The following is a 22397-nucleotide window of genomic DNA, read 5'->3' as shown; positions in this document are numbered from 1 at the left end:
TAAAAATACAGTTTTTGAATCAGTTCAGTAAACACCTGTAATATTCGCATCCTCTCAGTCGTGACTAAGTTTTGAAGCAAGCAGGAATATCTGGAGTAGTATCATCTGAACTGAGATCTGCTGCTGTGAAGATGGTGTTTGTTAAAGAGGAGAGTGAAGAGAACACGAGTGAACCAGAAACCTGCAGACTAAAACACGAGGAACCAGAAACCTGGACAATAAAACACGAGGAACCAGAAACCCGGAGAATAAAACACGAGGAACCAGAAACCCGGAGAATAAAACACGAGGAACCAGAAACCAACAGAATAAAACACGAGGAACCAGAAACCAACAGAATAAAACACGAGGAACCAGAAACCTGCAGAATAAAACACGAGGAACCAGAAACCAGGAGAATAAAACAAGAGGAACCAGAAACCTGCAGAATAAAACACGAGGAACCAGAAACCTGCAGAATAAAACAAGAGGAACCAGAAACCTGGAGAATAAAACAAGAGGAACCAGAAACCTGCAGAATAAAACACGAGGAACCAGAAACCAGGAGAATAAAACAAGAGGAACCAGAAACCTGGAGAATAAAACACGAAGAACCAGAAACCTGCAGAATAAAACAAGAGGAACCAGAAACCTGGAGAATAAAACACGAGGAACCAGAAGGTTGGTATTTATTCTTAATTTATCTTTAATGTCTGTTTGTGGTATCGTTACATTAGGCTTACAAAGTTTTACTTCTCTGTGGTCTGGGTGTTTTTGGGCCCTGGAGAAGTTTTGACATTCCCTGACATTTGTGTGTTTTTCTTTTTTTATATCTTAAAAAAAAAAATAATGGCTTAAGTCTGATTACACTGTAATCAGCTCAAACTCTGCAACAATAATATGTGAGCAGCATGGATGTAGCCTACATGTTTGTGTTTTTGAGAAAACAACGTTTATGTATGGTTAGTGGAAAAAATAAAATTTTTAAGTCACTGAAATAAGGCCATGATACACATACAGAACATTTGTTCACAATATATTTGAGAACTGAATGTGGTATACTAGAGTTTATGCTACAAAAATGATGTGAAAATCATTCACAGAAAACAATATTATTTATGATGTTATGATAAATGTTATTTTGAATAATGTGCATAACCAAACATTTGAACAGACTTCCATAGTATTTTTTCCTACTATCAAATGTGAACCAGCTACTTTTTGGTTATCTACATTCTTCAAACCATCTTTTGTGTTCAGCGCAAGAAAGATAATAAAGGGTTAGTTCACCCAAAAATGAAAATTAGCCCATGTTTTACTCACCCTCAAAGCATCCTAGGTGTATATGACTGATTTCTTTAAAGGGGTCATATGATGTAGTGTTGTCAAAAGACCCGGTACTTCGGTACCAAGTCGGTACTAAAAATATGAACATGTCATGGTACCAGGTTTCTTTAAGTACCGGTGGTACCGAGTACCCGGCCAACGCGGTTCTTGACGCATACAGCGCTATGATTTCCGCAAAGCAGAAAACGCGGACGGAATCTCAAAATCCAGTCATGAAAATGAAACTTACATTTCAATATGGACAGTCATGGAATTTGTCAAAGTTAGCATAAGTTAATCAAATCAAATCTCATTATGGACCAGTATCTGTAAATGTTAAGCTGCAAAAGTTGGTTGAAATATGAATCCTGCATGTTCTGTGTGTCTCTGTGTGAATGAATGAATGAATGAATGGCAGAGACGTGCGGTTTTGTTTACTACAAAGACTGAAGCGCGTAACGCTTGCAGTAATTTCAGCATCTGCTGTCTCAATGAGGACATAAATACATAAACAACATCACCAGAACTGTTCAGAAGTGTCAATTTAAAGGTATTAACGCCAACCCGTCAAAATAAAAGCTCATTTTTACATAAAAGGCATTGTGCTAGAAATATTACTATTATTTAGTAGAATGTATGTGATACTGCTACTACTGTTGAAAAAATTAATAAAACTTTAAGATCTTTTAAGTTGCAAAGACTAAAGTCTTAAATCCAAAAAGATTTTCTTTATAAAAGTTAAGAGTCAACCCCACCCCTCTAAAACGGCTCATTCTAGCACGCCCCCACATCTCTACGTCACTATGGGAGAAGATTTGCATAACGCCACCCAGATGTTCACAAAAAGAAAGAAGGCACACCTTTTATTCTCGTTGTAGTAATATGTCTACTGTAATGTTTGAAGAACGACAGACAAAAAAAACTCTGTCTTAACTTTTAATCAGAACGCAGAACAGTTGTATCCCAGGAGCACCAGCCTAACTCGCTCTTCTCTCCCGCATTAATCTTATAACTGCCAGTGCAGCAAAATAAATAGCAATTTCACAATGATTATAAAGTCTGTATGCTACATTACATTCTTTAATTATTAAACAAAGTAATAAGAACAACATCAGTATACAATAATTGACACATTCTTAGAAAATAGTGGGTTCACAGCGAATTATCAGAACTACTCCAGTAAGACAGTAATATTGTGCTTCACCTGTAAACCTAAAGCTGCACTAGGTATAAATCACATATTAGCACAAAATTTTTTTTGAGCACTCAATTGAAAATGTACACAACATTTCAATCATACTTACAGGTTGTGGTTCGGAGAGCTTGTTAGTCCAAATTTAGAAGATTAGAAGCCAACGAAGATAAAAGCCAAGATTAGAGAATCAGTCATTGGTAAAATGACATGCACACAACAAAAGGTTTGAATGGTATTTCTGTGGTATCCCTGAACACAGCATCTTCTTAAACAGGATGTAAACACACTAACTAGCAGAAGTGTTTGTGGGCAGGTCAGACTCTGTTCGTATTTCGCTGCCAGGCGGGGATTATGCAAATATGTTACCCAGTGACGTATACCGGTAACAGGCAAAAGATTCGCAAATATAACGACTCGTTAAGGCGATTCAGAACCAACTCTCTCTTTTGAGAGACAATATCTTTTTCATGTACTTTTTTGATTAACAACTTTGCAGATTGTTTTCATTTAAGGATAGCTACATTATAAACTGCAAAAGAGATATTTTTCAAAAACCCATATGACCTGCTCTTAAACTAAACTAAACCCTAAACCAACTTTTTTTAGTTAATGATCTGTAAGAATGGGGCTTTATTAGTGCTGTTCATTGATTCAAGTAACTTTTTTGACATTTGAGTATAAAGTGTTTTAATTCTACAATATATGGTGTAAAAACGTCTGAGTGCTGCCCTCTTCAGGTTGAACGGTGGCTACTGCAGTTGATTTTTTCTATTGGATGTTTGCGGTGGTACGTGACATAAGCGGTGGCAGGTGATGTAAGCAGTTTCTAGCTCACCACGGCCTTGGTATGAGCTACCACGCCCTTGGCAGTATAAAACCAACTTGTTCCGTTAAAATCACTGTAGCGAGTCAGGAGTTGGAATTGCGAGTATTGAAAACGATCAGGATAGAGTATTTTAGCATCTATTTAGCATAGCATTTATATATAGTTATTTAGATTATTTTGTGTAGCCTATGTAGTTAATTAGCATAGTTGTTAGTGTAACGATCACCGATGCGGGAGTCAAGACCACAGTTGGAGCCAGCGGCTAGAATTGATATGGCTCAGGCTCATGAATGCTCTGTTGCAAAGCTTCTTGCGTCACTACAGTCACTCTCCATTTTAGCGAATCTGACAGCAGCTGTCAATTAATCCGTCACTGCGGGTCTCAGGTTCACGCCCCACCCGCTCAGCCCCGCCCTCGATTCGTCCCCTCTATCTCCGCTGTGCTCTGCCCACTTTTCAGCATTTTTCAAATATTGCCAGTGGGTGGAGTCAGGCTCTGACCAGGGGTTTAGTTACACTTTAAGAGAGCACTGGCCACGAGCGATGACACTGTGGAAGCTATGTCGGACCCACAGACACATTTCATGAAGAAAGTTAACATGCACGTTATAATCAGCCTAGAAGTTTTGTCTGAATTGTTTCTACTTTTACACACAAGTTACTTGTTGCACTTATGCATATAATAAGCATGGTCTGTATCAATTCTAATAGGGCATCAATTCTAGTTTCCCGCAGATGTGCCTGCCAGTACATCGGCCTGATTTGCAGCATAATTGGCCGATGCCAATTAATTAATAATGACAAAAAAATTGGCCCGATTAATCAGCCGACAGTTGGTCGACGTCTAAGTAAAACATGGGCTAATTTTCATTTTTGGGTGAACTAACCCTTTAACCTGCTCCTCCCATTTTGGGACTCACTGATGAAAATGACCTACCAAGATTAAAATGGTAACAGTTTCTGACAACTAGGGGTGGAACGGTTCAACTTTTTCATGATTTGTATCACTGTTTTAGAGTCACGGTTTCGGTATGATGTGCTGTGTTTATGGAAAAACTATACTTTCGAATAAAAATAAAGAAAATAAGAATATTCTATCTAACTACAAGCAACAGCACAAATAAATACAAAACAGTAAAGATACAAATAAAATAAACAGCGATTTTCATTTTTTTTTTTTTAGGTAGGTCTAGCATTAGTTTTTAGGTACAGAAATTGAATAAAGTAATCAAATGTAATACAGCATTGCATATTTGACTGTATAAATTAAAGATTAATCTTTAACCAAGTCACAAAAGATATACAAATCAAAAGCAGTAAATTATTTATTTGTGTTTGCTGTTCGATTAATATTAAGACTTTACTCACTTTAAGAGAATGCACTGATACAGTACGTTCAGCCGGCTATGTCTGCTATAGGATACTTACCAAAACTGACATTTTGACATTTTTGTGTGAAACTGTCCATTCAAACACAATACTTCAGAGAAAGCTTAATATTTGCGCATGTTCTGAGACGCGGGTTTGCGCGTTTCGGATGAGCGCATGCACAAATCTCCTCACTACTCGCGTGAGCTCGCGTCCTCTGGCTCTTAAATGTTTCACCTGGCAAAGCTTAAATGAGTTTAGCTTCAACAAAGAAATCAGGTCTCTCCTGTGCGCCCTGGTGATAAAGAAACTAAATAACTGGTCATATTCCAGCATACAACATTCGCATTGAACAAGAGTGACTGGTTTGTCCAGGTGTTTTTTTTTTTTCTCATCACTGTTGTTGTAATGTACTGGCAAGCCAAAATTTGCATTCATCAACAGAAACATACATTAGCCAAACCCTGTTTTTTTACATGTTATTTATAAGAAACCATATTACAGATGCATTGTCAGATTGAAATTAAACTGCGGTTCTAGTGCGTGCAGAACCGTGTGTGGAGAACCGGACGGTTACATTTTTTTTTCCACAAACCGTCCCACTCCTACTGACAACAGGTACACACAAAATTTAGGTATCTTTGGAAAGAATACCCTTTTTGGCTTTACTATCCATCATCCAGAGTCGATAATGCTCAAAAATATAAAAAGTTATAGACACTGAAGTGCCTTGAAAAAAAATTTACCACACTGAATGTTTTTTTTTTTTTTTTTTTCATATACAAATACATGAAATCAGTCCTTGAGCAATCTAGAAAAGTAATGGGTTGAAAGTCAAAAGCCACCAATTGTAACCCTTACAAAGGTAGACAAGTTTTCCAGTGGGGAGACTAGACATAATCTTGCTTGCCTCCGGTGTAGACACATTGTAAGAATACATTTTGAGTAACAAAAAGAAAAAAAAGGAAGAGAGGAAAAAATTTATTAGCTTGGTATGTCAAGTACATACTCTAAATTGTCAGACATGCAGCATTCGCACTGATTGCTGGTCATACAATCAGCATGGCTTAAAGTTCTCTGGCACCGTACCGGATTTCCGGCGTGCAGCGTTTGGCTGCAGAAAAAAATAATCCTACATTTAAAAAAAAATCTTGTTGATGTCACTTTCGAGTCCATGAGTTTGCCTACCAATGGTATGAGAGGAGCAGCTTTCACTCTCAACCGAACTAACACTACTAGCCAATCAGAATGTTTTACTCTTATAAACACGAGACACGCATAATAGTATCCAATTGCAGAGTCGCAGCCCTGATGAATGGAGAAGGGCAACAAAAAGCTGTCAAGCGTAATGGTCAAAGATGTCTATCTAGCATGTATTTGCATAGAAAAGCGAATTATAAAGCAGCGGAGCTTTGTAAACAGCTCAGAGTAATCATAGTAATCATGTCATCCAAACAAAAAATGAAAACGAACTTCGTTCGAAGTATATCGGAGCCTTCATGCGTCAGCAGCTATAGGTGGCTGTGACCTTGTCTAAATTATCAACATCTTTGTCTCATTGTAGTCCAGGACCATTTGTGTTTGTTTGTCTTCTCTGGTGCTCAGACTTTGTGCATAGTGCTCATTAGCAGGACATTTTTCCCTTTCTTGGGGCAATAGGAGACAACAGTAGATTTTTTCAGTGAAGGCAAATATAGAAGATGTTATGTTATTAAGTTGGCTTGAGAAAGCCAACTTACTGATATCCTATTTAAACTTATTATTCTTCTGAGACTAAAATTTTCAACTCTAACTCCTCCTAGAGCTTTAACTCTACAGACTCTAAACCGAGCCCAGACTGATCTGAAGTTAGTTGCTATATCTTTTCTAACTGATTGGACTTGTTCAGATGAGCCAAGCTCCAAATGTCAAAATTCAAATCTAAACAAACTGAAGCTTATTATACTCAATCAAGCTTCGCTTCTATGTACTATTTCTAATCCATTTAAACTCATTAAAACTCATCTATCTAATATGTCTAATCTATCTATCTATCTATCTATCTATCTATCTATCTATCTATCTATCTATCTATCTATCTATCTATCTATCTATCTATCTATCTATCATCTGACTATTTCTATATCTATCTATCTATCTATCTATCTATCTATCATCTGACTATTTCTATCTATCATCTGACTATCTATCTATCTATCTATCTATCTATCGATCTATCTATCTATCATCCGACTATTTCTATCTATCTATCGATCTATCGATCTATCTATCTATCTATCTATCTATCTATCTATCTATCTATCTATCTATCTATCTATCTATCTATCATCTGACTCTATCTATCTATCTATCTATCTATCTATCTATCTATCTATCTATCTATCTGACTCTATCTATCTATCATCTGACTCTATCTATCTATCTATCTATCTAATCTATCTATCTATCTATCTATCAATCTACAAATCCTTCTATCTATCTATCATCTGACTATTTCTATCTATCTATCTATCTATCTATCTATCTATCTATCTATCTATCTATCTATCTATCTATCTATCTATCATCTGACTCTATCTATCTATCTATCTATCTGTCTATCTATCTATCTATCTATCTATCTATCATCTGACTATTTCTATCTATCTATCTATCTATCTATCTATCTGTCTATCTATCTATCTATCTATCTATCTATCTATCTATCTATCTATCTATCTATCTATCTATCTATCTATCTATCATCTGACTATATCTATCTATCTATCATCTATCTATCTATCTATCTATCTATCTATCATCTGACTCTATCTATCTATCTATCTATCTATTTCTATCTATCTATCTATCTATCTATCATCTAACTATTTCTATCTATCTATCTATCTATCTATCTATCTATCTATCTATCATCTGACTATATCTATCTATCTATCTATCTATCTATCTATCTATCTATCTATCTATCATCCGACTATTTCTATCTATCATCTGACTATCTATCTATCTATCTAACTATCTATCTATCTATCTATCTATCTATCTATCTATCTATCTATCTATCTATCTATCTATCTATCTATCTATCTATCATCCGACTATTTCTATCTATCATCTGACTATCTATCTATCTATCTATCTATCTATCTATCTATCTATCTATCATCCGACTATTTCTATCTATCTATCTATCTATCTATCTATCTATCTATCTATCTATCTATCTATCTATCTATCTATCTATCTATCTATCATCTGACTATCTATCTATCTATCTATCTATCTATCTATCTATCTATCTATCATCTGACTATCTATCTATCATCTGACTATTTCTATCTATCTATCTATCTATCTATCTATCTATCTATCTATCTATCTATCTATCTATCTATCTATCTATCTATCATCTGACTATTTCTATCTATCTATCTATCTATCTATCTATCTATCTGTCTGTCTATCTATCTATCTATCATCTGGACTCTATCTATCCATCTATCTATCTATCTATCTATCTATCTATCTATCTATCTATCATCTGACTATTTCTATCTATCTATCTATCTATCTATCTATCATCTAAATATATCTATCTATCTATCTATCTATCTATCTATCTATCATCTGACTATATCTATCTATCTATCTATCTATCTATCATCTGACTATATCTATCTATCTATCTATCTATCTATCTATCTATCTATCTATCTATCTATCATCTGACTATATCCATCTATCTATCTATCTATCTATCTATCTATCTATCTATCTATCATCTGACTATATCTATCTATCTATCTATCTATCTATCTATCTATCATCTGACTCTATCTATCTATCTATCATCTGACTATATCTATCTATCTATCTATCTATCTATCTATCTATCTATCTATCTATCTATCTATCTATCTATCTATCTATCTATCTATCTATCATCTAACTATTTCTATCTATCTATCTATCTATCTATCTATCTATCTATCTATCTATCTATCTATCTATCTATCATCTGACTATATCTATCTATCTATCTATCATCTGACTCTATCTATCTATCTATCTATCTATCATCTGACTATATCTATCTATCTATCTATCTATCATCTGACTATATCTATCTATCTATCTATCTATCATCTAACTATTTCTATCTATCTATCTATCTATCTATCTATCATCTAACTATTTCTATCTATCTATCTATCTATCTATCTATCTATCTATCTATCTATCATCTAACTATTTCTATCTATCTGACTATATCTATCCATCCATCTATCATCTGACTATATCTATCTATCCTAGCAACATGCTAATACTGTTAGAAACATGCTAGTGACATGCTAGTAACTTGCTAATGCTAGTAACTTGCTAATCATGCTAACGACATGCTAGTCACTTGCTTATCATGCCAGGAAAACTGCTAGTAACATGCTAATCGTGCTAGAAGCATGCTAACAACATGCTAGTAACTTGCTAATCATCCTAACAACATGCTAGTAACATGCTAATCATGCTAGACAAATGCTAGTGACATGCTAATAACTTGCTAATCATGCTAGTGAAATGCTAGTCACTTGTTAATCATGCCAGGAACATGCTAGTAACATGCTAATCATGCTTGAAACATGCTAGCAAAATGCTAGTAACTTGTTAATCATGCTAGAAACATGTTTTTAACATGCTAATCATTCTAGAAAAATGATAATGACATACTAGTAACATGCTAATCACGCTAGAAACATGTTAGTGACATGCTAGTAACTTGCTAATCATGCTAGGGACATGCTAGTAAAATGTTAATCATGCTAGAAACATGCTAGCAAACATGTTAGTTACTTGCTAATCATTCTAGCAACATGCTAGTTACTTGCTTTTCATGTTAACCAAATGCTAGTGACATGCTAATCATGCGAACAACATGCTAATGACATGCTAATCATACTAGAAACATGCAACATGCTAGTCACTTGCTATTCATGCTAGTAAAATGCTAATCATGTTAGAAACATGCCAGCAACATTCTAATCATGCTAGAAACATGCTAGCGACATGCTAGTAACTTGCTAATTATACTAGTTATATTCTAGTGACTTGCTAATCATGCTAATTACTTGTTAATAGCGTGCTATTGATGCTACAAAACATGCTAGTAACTTTGCTAATCATGCTAATGACATGCAAGTCACTTGTTTGTAATGCTAACAATATGCTAATCACTTGCATTTTTTAACTTAAACTTTTCAAACTTTTTAAACTTTTCAAACACTCTCTAAACCATCCTTTCAAACACTCAAAATCCAACTTAAAAAACTTCTTAACAAACTTAATAATCCATTAAATAATTAACATCATTTTTTCCTCATTTCTTGTTGTCAAAGTTTGTCCTGAAATTGTCGAACAAGACAAACTTTGCTGTAGTGCTGTCACAATATTATATTTTTCATATCACGGTTATTGTGGCCATAAGAATTCACAATATCGATATATCGTGATATCTATAGAAACCTTGGGGGGAAAGATATTAGTCAAATTATTTTTTACATAGTTTATTGAGTTTTTCTTTTTCACCCAACGAACAGAAGGATACTGATAAACGCAGGGCACAAGATTCTTTCTCCGTCTTCTTTGAAGCTCCTATGAAATAACGAGAGAAAATACTCAAGTTCAACAGTATGATGAATAAATATTAATGGTTACACTTTACAATAAGATGTCATTTGTTAACATTTATGTATTAAAGTCCAACTGAAATCAAAATTGACCATATTTACTTTGTTTGCCTAATTTTTTTTTTTTTTTTTTTTTGTGGTGAACAATTCAATCCACACAAAAAAACTTTTTGGCTTCATAATCTTTAATCAAAATCTGAAAATGTCCCTCCCCTCTGCATTGGAGGACCTTCCCTGATGACGTAGGTTTGACGGTTTGGGTGTCTGCTTAGCATCCGTAACCACGCCCCTCCAACTGACAGTAGACAGGCTGCCTGTGTGTTTGCGAGCATTGACAGCGCGTGAAAGGAGAGATGGCTAGGAGGCGTTTTTTTTTAGTTGTGGCACTCACGAAACACTTTTCCCATTCCCTAAACTTCCCTCGTTACGGTCCAGATGGCTCGAATTTTTATATTTCGAGGAAGGAGGGATAACAGAGAGGTCACGGATGTGCTCGAAACACTTCACTTACTAATTTCTCGATTGAAGGGGACTGCTGGCGGTGTTTCAGGTGGCGAGTAATCCTCAACAACCAATTGTAAACTTGCGTTTAGATCTGCCTCCATTTCTGAATGAAACACCTACTTTTCTAGATTCAATCAGGTGCTAGTTGGAAAATAAAGCCACGCCCACTATTTTTCCTCATTTAGTATTCAGTTTCTCTCTGAAATACGTCACAACACTAGAGAAAAGTCATTTGCAACTTCCGGTTTACGCGGACTTTAACTAACATGAATGAACAATGAACAATACATTTATTACACAATTTATTAATCTTTGTTAATGTAATAAAAACAGAGTTGTTCATTGTTCTTGTTAGTTCACAGTGCATTAATGTTTACAAACACAACTTGTGATTTTAATAATGCATTAGTAAATGTTGAAATGAATATGAACTAAGATTAATAAATTCTGTGGAAATATTGTTCATTATTATGTTATTTATATATGTTAACTAATGTAATTAACTAATGTTAACTAATTAACCTTATTGAAGAATGACCGCAGATGAAGCACTAAGTGCATGGCACTGCGACCAACTTAACATTTTACAGAGTTTAATGTGGCAATGTGGTCACTCAGTTTTTCAAGATAAGTTTTAATCATGTAACTGTTAATAGATTTGAACAAAGAAATAAAATGTTACTACGCACAGGCCGTATTGATTGCAAATAAAAAAATAAGACAAGTAAAGAAAATGCAGTACTTATTAAAATAATCACCCTTTACTTAAATATATTAACACAGTAAACTGCTGTTAACTGGTAAATATATCGTTTCCCATTCTATGACTAGTAAAATAATGCCAACTTACTCTGACGAACACGGCTCTCCTCGGAGTAGCTGCTAGCGCTGCTCTTCTTCTTGTGTGACAGTGTCAGCATTAAGCACAATACTGCCACCTGGGCACTCAACCAGGTACTGGCATTGGAGTATTTACATGTGGTGTTATAAGAGAACTGTTCATTTTAAATATTGCGGTATATCGTCACACATTAAAATGAACACAATATCAATAATAATTGTTGCTTTAAATATCACAGTTATCGTCAATACCGGTATACCGCGACACCCCTACTTTGCTGTCATCCGTTCAAAACTGCTGAAAATTATACAGTTTTAAGATGAGGAATAATTATATCCCCCTTATTACAATACTCATTTTTTTAAAGATATTTTGAGATAAAAACAAATATGTGGTTATTTTATGTGTGTCACACCATAGGACATTACGTCACACTAAAGGACAGAAATAGTAGTCTGTAATAGTAGTGCTGAACATGTCAAAGGAGAAATTTTAATACAAATAATATCAACATGATTTTTAAACAAAACGAAAAATTATTTTCATAAAATTAATTATCTTAGTCAATCAGGATGTTACTGAAACTCTTCTAGCCCCTACTTACTTTCTGCATTGTTCTCTTAGGATCTCCTCCCTTCTGGTGGATCCCTGTTAATTTTCTGTCTATATTTCCATGTCCTCTGTCTTCCAGTAATTTCTCTCCCTCAATTCTTTCAGTTTCAAAAACAAATTACCACATTTTATATTTATTTTCATGTCACTTTATAACAGTTTTCTGCAAAAACAGAAAATCAGAAAATAGTTTAATTCATGTAATTATTGCATTTAAGAACACTGGAAATGATCAAAAAAAGAATAAAAAGGAGTAAAACAAATATTATTTAATTGTTTAAAATGCTTTTTAAAGAGACCTTGTCCTCTGGTGTGACATCTTTGTTGTGTGACAGTACAGGCGTTACACCGGTGGACATGATCTGTCACACCACAGGATGTTTCAACCTTTTTCTGTCAATTAATGACCTTGCTATTCCAAGCTAACCTGTCATTAGAGGTAAGCAAGAAATTGGCTAATTTAAAATCAGGATATGGTGTTTTCAGAGAGTTCCTATGCTTTCAGAAATATATGGAAGAAAAAAAAGATTGGCATTTACTAAATTAGAAACTTGTATAATTATGCCGGAGGTTTTTCTTTTTAACTTATTTATAGTTGTAATTTATTGAACCATGCTTGAGACAGTCACACCATAGGACAATTTTGAGATTTAGCTCAAATATGTAAAACATGTAATAACACTGCAGCTTTTATAACAACAAATTTTTATCTTGTGGGACAGTAAAAATGCCATGTCCTGTCAACAACCCATTTGCAGAAGTTAAACATTGAATGGGGGTCACTTTTATGTTCACATTTCTCAGCTTTAAACAAGTTACCAGAAATTAACCATTTTTACTTTTATTCCAGAGTTCATCGAAGAAAAAGAGGAGAATGAAGAATCAAGTGAAGTTGAGGAAAAAATCATGTTAAACCTGGAGGAAAACCTTTGAGTTGCTCTCAAACCAAACAGAAAGTTTTAAAGAAAATAAGAGCCAAGAAATCTTTCACCTACTCAGTGTGGAAAGAGTTTCACACGCAAAGCAAGTTTTGAGCGTCACATGAGAATTCATACTGGAGAGAAACCATTCACTTGTGATCAATGTGGGAAGAGTTTTACACAATCAGCACACCTTAAGGTACACATGAATGTCTATACAGGAGAGAAACCACACGCATGTGATCAATGCGGTAAAATGTTTTTATGGGCTTCAGTTCTGAAGAAACACTTGAAAGTTCATGCAAAGGAGAAGCCACATTCATGTCATTTGTGTGGTAAGAGTTTTTTGCGTCTACAAAATTTGAAAGTACATCAGAAAATGCATACTGCTGTGAAAGAGTACATGTGCTTTGAGTGTGAAAATACTTTTAGTTCAGCGACCTGTTTAAAACAGCATGTGAGGATTCACACTGGAGAAAAACATAAGTGTTTACAATGTGACAAGAGATTCAATCATTCAACACATCTGAAAACGCACGAAAGAATCCACACTGGAGAGAAACCTTATAAGTGTTCACACTGTGACAAGAGATTCAATCATTCAACACATATGAAAACACACGAAAGAATCCACACTGGAGAGAAACCTTATAAGTGTTCACACTGCGACAAGAGATTTAATCATTCAACACATCTGAAAACGCACGAAAGAATCCACACTGGAGAGAAACCTTATAAGTGTTCACACTGCGACAAGAGATTTAGTAATTCAACACATCTGAAAACACATGAGAGGATCCACACTGGAGAGAAACCTTATAAGTGTCCACACTGCGACAAGAGATTCAAAAAGTCAGGAGATGTGAAAACACATGAGAGGATTCACACTGGAGAAAAACATAAGTGTTTACAATGTGACAAGAGATTCAGTGATTCATTACATCTGAAAACACATGAAAGAATCCACACTGGAGAGAAACCTTATAAGTGTTCACACTGCGACAAGAGATTCAATCATTCAACACATATGAAAACACACGAAAGAATCCACACTGGAGAGAAACCTTATAAGTGTTCACACTGCGACAAGAGATTTAATCATTCAACACATCTGAAGACACATGAGAGGATCCACACTGGAGAGAAACCTTATAAGTGTCCACACTGCGACAAAAGATTCAAAAAGTCAGGAGACGTGAAAACACATGAGAGGATTCACACTGGAGAGAAACTTTATAAGTGTTCACACTGTGACAAGAGATTCAGTCAGTTATCCAATCTGAAAACACACGAGAGGATCCACACTGGAGAGAAACCTTATAAGTGTTCTCACTGTGACAAGAGATTCAATCAGTCAACAAATCTGAAAAAACATGAGAGGATCCACACTGGAGAGAAAATTTATGTGTTCTCAGAAAATTCAGTCAGTCCAAATCAAAACACACGAGAGGATTCACACTGGAGAGAAACCGTATCACTGCACTGCATGTGGGAAGTGTTTCAGTCAATCATCTGCTCTACACAGTCATACAAACAACAACAACAAAAAAAAAAAAAAAAAATCACAGTAAGACCCCCTACACATGGAGACACATTTAGCTTTATATGTAAATATTTTGTATCGTATCGGCTATTGGCTACATAATTTACTGACAAATGTCAAGAGCACATTTTTGTAGCGCGAAAGCACCTCAATACAATGCGCGAGCACGAATCTCTCCGCTTGCGTGCAGATTTCCTTTGCTCTTGCACAAAACCGAACACGCTCGCTCAGATACATGCTGCTCTCGCCCGGAGAGAGTGCGTGCATGTAAAACATGTCTCTCCTCTCACTCAAACTGTGTCCTGTGCACTCACAAATCTCTGTGCTCATGCGCTATAGATATTAATTATTTTCGCACCTGAATTAAACGTCAGAGGTTATCATTATACACTTTTAAAAAGTAGTCTTAAAACAGATTTGTGCAGGGCCTTTCCCTTGATTTTTTTTATTGTTGTGTTTTTGTTTTAACATAAACTGGTTATTGTAGCTACTTTGTTTTACTATATCTCTTTTATGTTTGTATTTTGATCTTTTCTGCAAATGCACACATGCATCTCTCTGTGAAATAGGCCACTCTGCAAATACGGTTTTAAAAGGTACTTTATAAATATAGCTTTAACTAATCAGACCTCCACAACTGACCAGTGAAAATACTACGTGAAATATAAGTGAACTGAACCTGGAATTATTTTGACAATCAAAGATGGATCTTTAATTTTTTTTCCAATAATATTTAGTCAAGTCAAGTCAAGTCTGCTTTATTGTCAATTCTTCCACATGTACAGTACATACATACAGAGAATCGAAATTGCGTTACTCTCAGACCCCCAGTGCATACAGATAACACTAACAGTAGAGCCTAAAAATCTAGATCAAATATAAAATATAAGATAAAACTATACAATAGGGAATGTAAAAAAGACATAATAGACAAAATAAAATAAAAATAAAAATATGGTTAAATAAAAGCAGCGCAAGGCACATGGCAGATAGAGTGCAAACCAGTGAACAAACAGTGCAGATAAAAAGATTTTTAGTGCATAAAAAAAAGCTTATTCAGTCTGATTAAAAGTGACAAAGGGCTCAAGAGCAGTTATTTTATTAAACTGACTGATGAGGTGGTAGAATGCTGTCAGTTCCATGGTGAATGAGGTAGTGAGCAGGCCAATGCTGCACAAAGTGACTGGTGCTTGTCATCGTATGTTAGAGGGAGGGGGTTGGAAGGACCTGGGGATGTTGGACCTGGGGGGGGGGGGTTCATAGTTCAGTGGTGCCTGAGGCAGAAAGAGGGACGGGGGGGCAAGTTCGGGAGCGAGTTCAGCTTCCTGACAGCCTGATGGATGAAGCTGTCCTTCAGTCTGCTGGTCCCTGGCCTGGAGACTCCGCAGTCTCCTCCATGATGGCAGCAGACTGAAGAAGCTGTGTGACGGGTGAGTGGGATCACCTGCAATGCAGAGGGCTTTGGGAGTGAGACGGGTTCCATAAATGTCCTGGAGAGAGGGGAGAGAGACACCAATGATCTTCTCAGCTGCTCTCACTATACGTTGCAGAGTCTTCCGGCAGGACAAGTTGCAGGCGCCATACCACACAGTGATGCAGCTCGTCAGAATGCTCTCGATGGTGCCTCTGTAGAAGGTGTACATGATGGGGGGTGGGGCTCTGGCTCTCCTCAGTTAGCGGAGGAAGTAGAGACGCTGCTGTGATTTCTTGGCCAGTGCTGCAGTGTTGTCGTTCAAACACACAGTCGCACCGTTGATGGTCAGAGGAACATGCTGAGTGTGCGCTCTCCTCCCACAGTCGCACCGTTGATGGTCAGAGGAACATGCTGAGTGTGCGCTCTCCTGAAGTCAACAACAATCTCCTTCGTCTTCTCCACGTTCAGAGAGAGATTGTTGTCACTGCACCACCCGGCCAGGCGGCTCACCTCGCTCCTGTAGTTTGTCTCATCTCTGTTGCTAATGAGACCCACCACAGTCGTGTCATCCGCAAACTTAATGAAGAGGTTGGAGTTGTGTGACGGTGTGCAGTCGTGGGTCAGCAGAGTGAAGAGGAGGGGGCTCAGCACACATCCTTGGGGGGCCCCAGTGTTCAGTGCGATGGTGCTGGATGTGTTGCTGCCGACACGTACTGCCTGAGGTCTTCCAGTCAGAAAGTCCAACAGCCAGTTGCACAGCGAAGTGTTGAGCCCCAGCTCGACCAGTTTGTGAATGAGCTGTTGAGGGATGATTGTGTTGAATGCTGCTGAAACTGAAGTCTATGAACAGCATTCTGACGTATGAGTCTTTTTTCTCTAGATGTGTGAGTGCTGAGTGGAGGGTAGTTGAGATGGCATCATCGGTCGACCAGTTGGACCGATATGCAAACTGGAATGGGTCCAGGGAGGGGGGGAGGGCAGACTTGATGGATGTGTGCATGACTAGCCGTTCAAAGCACTTCATGAGGATGGGGGGAGTAAGTGCAACAGAACGGTAGTCATTGAAGCAGGATGGAGATGGCTTCTTCGGGACTGGAATGATGGTGGTAGCTTTGAAGCATGTGGGGACAACAGCCTGACTAAGTGAGATGTAGAAAATGTCTGTGAAGACATCAGTGAGTTCTGCTGCACAGTCTCTCAGTACACGCCCAGGAATGTTGTCAGGACCCGGAGCTTTGCGTGCATTGATCCTGCTGAAGGATCTCCTCACGCTGTCTGGGGTCAGCGTCATCATCTGGTCACTGGGAGGAGGTGGAGTCTTCTGTGCAGTGGAGCTGTTTTGTGCCTCAAAGCGAGCGAAGAAGGTGTTCAGCTCGTTCAGCAGAGAGATGTTGCTGTCACAAGTCCGCTGTGGGGGCTTGTAGTCCGTAATGGTCTGTATCCCCTGCCACGGGCTCCGAGTGTCTCTGCTGTCACTGAATTGATGGGCTATCTTCCTGGAGTACTGTCTCTTAGCCTCTCAAATGCCACGCCAAATATTGGCTCATTCTGTTCTCAGGCCCCCCTCGTCTCCAGCTCTGAAGGCAGCGTTCCGCGTCTCCAGGAGTCTGTAGACCTCCCCTGTCATCCACGGCTTCTGGTTGGCCCGGACAGTGACGGTTTTTGTGACTGTTACATCCTCAATACACTTGGTGATGTAGGCAGTGACAGTATCCGAGTACTCCTGGAGGTCAGTGGTGTTATTGTAAGTGGCAGCCTGCTTAAACATATTCCAGTCAATACTACCAAACCAGTCCTGAAGAGCGTCAGACGACCCTTCCGGCCACACTTGAATCTGTTTCTGAACTGGTTTAGCGACTTTAACGAGCAGTCTGTATGCAGGCATTAGCATGACAGTGATGTGGTCTGAGGCACCGAGGTGGGGGAGGGGGAGGGCTTTGTAAGCTCCTCTCTGTGTGGTGTAAACAAAGTCTAAAATGTTATTACCTCGTGTTGGAAAGTTAATGTGTTGGTGTATTTTTGGAAACACAACTCTTTAAGTCAGCATGGTTGAAATCCCCAGCTATGATGAGAAAAGCATCGGGGTGTGCTGTCTGCTGCTCACTGATGTGCTGGTGCAGTTCATTTAGTGCATCGTTCCTGTTGTTGTTGTTCGGGGGAATGTAAACCGAAACGAGCAGTATAGCAGTATATTCCCTCGGCAGATAGAACGGCCGGCACTTAATAATCATAAACTCCACCAGGGGTGAGCAGTGTTTGCAGATCACAACAGCATCGCGGCACCATGCGTCATTGATGTAAACACAAAGCCCGCCGCCGCGGGTTTTTCCTCCCGCGACGAGAGCTCTGTCTGCTCGATAGCACGTCAGCTGGTCGAGCTGAATGGCGCAGTCCGGAACGCTGTCGCTGAGCCATGTTTCCGTGAATACAAACACAAAACAGTCTCTTACAGTCCTCTGAGTTGAACGTAGTAATCGGATGTAGTCCAGTTTATTGTCCAAAGAGCGTACGTTAGCCAGTACGATTGGTGGGGATAGATGGCTTGTGTGGGTTAGCCGTTAGCCTAGCCCCGGATACCTCCGCGCTTACCCCTCTTCTGCTTCCTCTCACGCCGCTTGTGGCGCCTCCGCTGTGGGCGAGATGCAGTAGTGGGGGTCGGTGATGATGTAGGCCTCCGGAGCAGTCCGAGATCTCGCAGCAGTTCCGCGTGTGCGGAGTTTAACTCTAAAAATGCGGCTCTGCCGACATCCAGCAGAAACTCACGACTGTATGCGCGCTTAAAGACAGATAGATGCGATGACGACGTACAAAAACCACTGCGACTCACAAGACAAAAAACACGAAAAAACACAGTTCTGTCGGGACAGAGAGAAGCCGCTGCGTGTGGACACGCCACCATCTTGGTATTTAGCAATGTTAATGTTAATATTTAGCAATGTTAATGAAATGTAGCCTGCAGAAATGGGCAGGAATTTGGTCCTTGGATGCTTTCTACATAACCTCTGTCCAACTGGTTGGTCTCTGAGCAATTTATCTATAAAACATCAATTTTATGTCATAATATGTCAGATAGATACCTCAACTGAATTTAAAATTACTGCAATAGATTCTCAGTTGGTGTGATGGCAATAATAAGTTACAACTCCTCAAATCAACAGCAAATGTAAAAATGGATGTAAATGATGCGAGATATAACAATAAATGCTCTAATAGCATTGCTGTTTGAACATTTGATTTGTGTGTGTGTGTGTGTGTGTGTGTGTGTGTGTGTGTGTGTGTGTGTTTTCAGTTATGATTTTTTTTGTTTGTTATGAAAATCCACTTAATATTAGCTATACATTCAGTGGCACTCTTCTGTAAAACAGTGAATATACAGTTATATGACAGTTACATGTTACATTGTCTGCAAATGCATTAAACCCATATAATATAAAAAACTAAAGTTAAGCCAAATATAAAAAATTCAAAATAGTGTCACATTTATCATAGAGTTTGACCCCAAACACAAGTTTAGTGAAAAGTGCATCTGACCCATATCTAAATAGTTCTGTCTTAAATCAGATGATATATATATATATATCTGTGTGTGGTGTGTGTGTGTGTGTGTATTGTGTAAAGAAATTACAGATCCATCTTTGAAATCTGATTGGTTGATAACTTTTGACAACGTTTAGAATTAGAATTCAGGTGCAAAAATAATCATTATCTATAGCGCATGAGCACAGAGAGATTTGAGAGTGCACAGGATACAGTTTGAGCAAGAGGAGAGATGCGTTTTAAGTGCGCGCACTCTCGGTTTTGTGCGAGAGCAAAGGAAATCTGCGAGTGAGCAGAGAGATTCACGCCTGCGTATTGTATTAATGTGCTTACATGCTACAGTAATGCAATCTCAACATCTATCAGTAAATTAACGCCATAATCGGCATTTCGTTTATATGGACCCCGATGTTTTGGGAACCTCAAACTGCTATTTTTTAAAAACCTGGTCCCAAAGTGGATAAATCTTAAAAAAAAGACACCTTTGCGTTTTCGTGTGTACAGCCTATCCAGATATTTTGTGAAACAATGATGTCATCACCCCACGTCTCTCTAGTCAGACACAGCTACATCATGTAACAACATTGGCGGACTACATGTTTGTGTTTATGCTGCAGAAGCTACTGAGCCTATTAGCTTTACTTAGAGGTGCACAATATTGGAAAAAACTCACATTGCAATTTTTTTTTTCTGCGATATATATTGCAATATGAAAAACAAATCACCAGGTGACTTTAACGGCTCTATTTTAGAAAAAATAAATAAATCAGTCAATGATTTTGTAGGTGAATAAATCAGCATAGAAAATAAGCAAATTACAAACATAGATAAATACAATAGAGAAATGGTGCAAATGAAATAAACAGTGCTTTATATTCTTCAGGTAAGTCTAACTGTATTCAGGTACAGCAATTGAATAATCAAATGTAAAATAACAATGCCTAGTCTTCACTGTATAAATTAAATCTAATAAATCTGTGTTAAAGCTACCGGAGTGAGTTTTGTTGTTTGATTAACAAATTGCTGTGAACCAATATACTATACATTTACTTTGGTTGTTTACCGCAGGGGTCGACAAGTAAGTTTGGCATTGGGCCAAAAAAAAATGCCTCTAGATGGTGGGGCCAGAACATAGTCAAAAGATGATTTAAGGAATGTATTGATGAAAAATGCAACTGGAATTGCCTGCCACAGACTGTTACAGTGTCTTTTGTAACTGGTAGTGAGCTGTTACTCTGTGTTAAATCCTGTTTAGGATAGTCATTAACAAAAAGCCACATTTGTGTGGCGATGTCCGGCAGAGTATGTGAGTGGAGTGGAGTGTCAACAACCTCCGAGCATTTAATAACCGCTTTAATAACCATTAAATGGTTATTAAATAACCATTTAATAACCACTCTGGGTTCACCATTTCCCGCTCCCGCTCCACTCCTCGCTCAATGATAGCAGAAACACCGCTCCGCCTCCGCTGCTTGTCCAAAGTATTTCAGTATGTTTAAAAAAGCACAGTTCTGTTCATAATGTATAATAAAAACTTTTTTCAAACTTTTTTCCTACCACATTACACGCTAATAACATGGTTGTCAGCATTAAAAGGTATAATTGCTGCTTTTTGCGGTGCATTAAAATTACAGTACATTTTTGTCAGTTTTAAGCCCACAGATGTTACACGTACACAGTAGCTACACGTAACAAGAGGGTAAGAAGGGATCACTTTAAATTACAGCCCGAAGAAGTTACACTTACACAGTAACTACATAAAACAAGGGTGTATGTTTGCATAGTAGTTAAGAAAAATGTTGTAGTTCATTTTATTTTACTTGCCTCAAACCACATACGGAAGCTAAAGTGCACCAACAGCAAATCTTATAAAATGTATGACTGTTTATATTGCATGGTGGTGTTACTTTACTCTTTATATTTTTTAAACAGTAAAGCTGTAACTGATTACCAATCATTAGTCAACCTGTGGGTGTTGTTCACATTTATAAGCTAAATGTGACATGTAGTTTTTAAAATGGCTCATTTCTTTTTCCATGTTTACACCATGTCTGTTCACAGGAAAACACAAAACAATAAACTTTCTAATCTGACAGGAAAATCTGGGAGAAAGACCATTTGCTGATCTGTCCCTTCACCCACCCTTAGGCCCCCTCCTATCCCCCTGGGCATGACATTAGCTCGATTTGGATGGTAATTGTTTCTCATATGGACGTCTGTAAAAATTAATTTACATATCACCTCAGTGATAAAACTCGTGGATTTGGATTTATTCATAGTGGAGGAGCGAGTTCTGTGATCTTACGAACCTGGGAACGCGCTGCTCACGTGACCAGTCACATGAACGTCTGCTGTAAATAAAATGAATTTTATTAACAAATGTATTCTTATAATTGTGTCAAATGTATTTAAAAATACTTATGTAAAATGTATTCTTATTATTCCAAGCATATTTTACAATATCCCTTACAAAATATAACTGCAGTACAATGAAGTACAGATACAATGTTCGGGGTTCAGACACACTTTCTCTGTTAAAATCTAGATTAAAAACACCTCTTTGGCCAAGCATTCAAATAATGCATCTCATAATTTTGGACTGCAGTTATATCTGATCAAATGTGCATTATTATTCTTTAGCTTGGGTTAAA

At 37.5% G+C, this 22397-nt stretch overlaps 1 pseudogene; it reads left to right on the top strand.

Moving 5' to 3' along the window:
* The first annotated feature begins 600 nt into the window (after positions 1-600).
* On the top strand, positions 601-15627 carry LOC122136420 (annotated as a pseudogene).
* Positions 15628-22397: the final 6770 nt, after the last annotated feature.

The sequence above is a fragment of the Cyprinus carpio genome, chromosome B3 (genome assembly GCF_018340385.1).
Source record: "Cyprinus carpio isolate SPL01 chromosome B3, ASM1834038v1, whole genome shotgun sequence".
Classification (NCBI taxonomy): Eukaryota; Metazoa; Chordata; class Actinopteri; order Cypriniformes; family Cyprinidae; genus Cyprinus; species Cyprinus carpio.
Note: the sequence above shows the minus strand (reverse complement) of the source record. Positions and strands in the feature narration are given on the sequence as shown.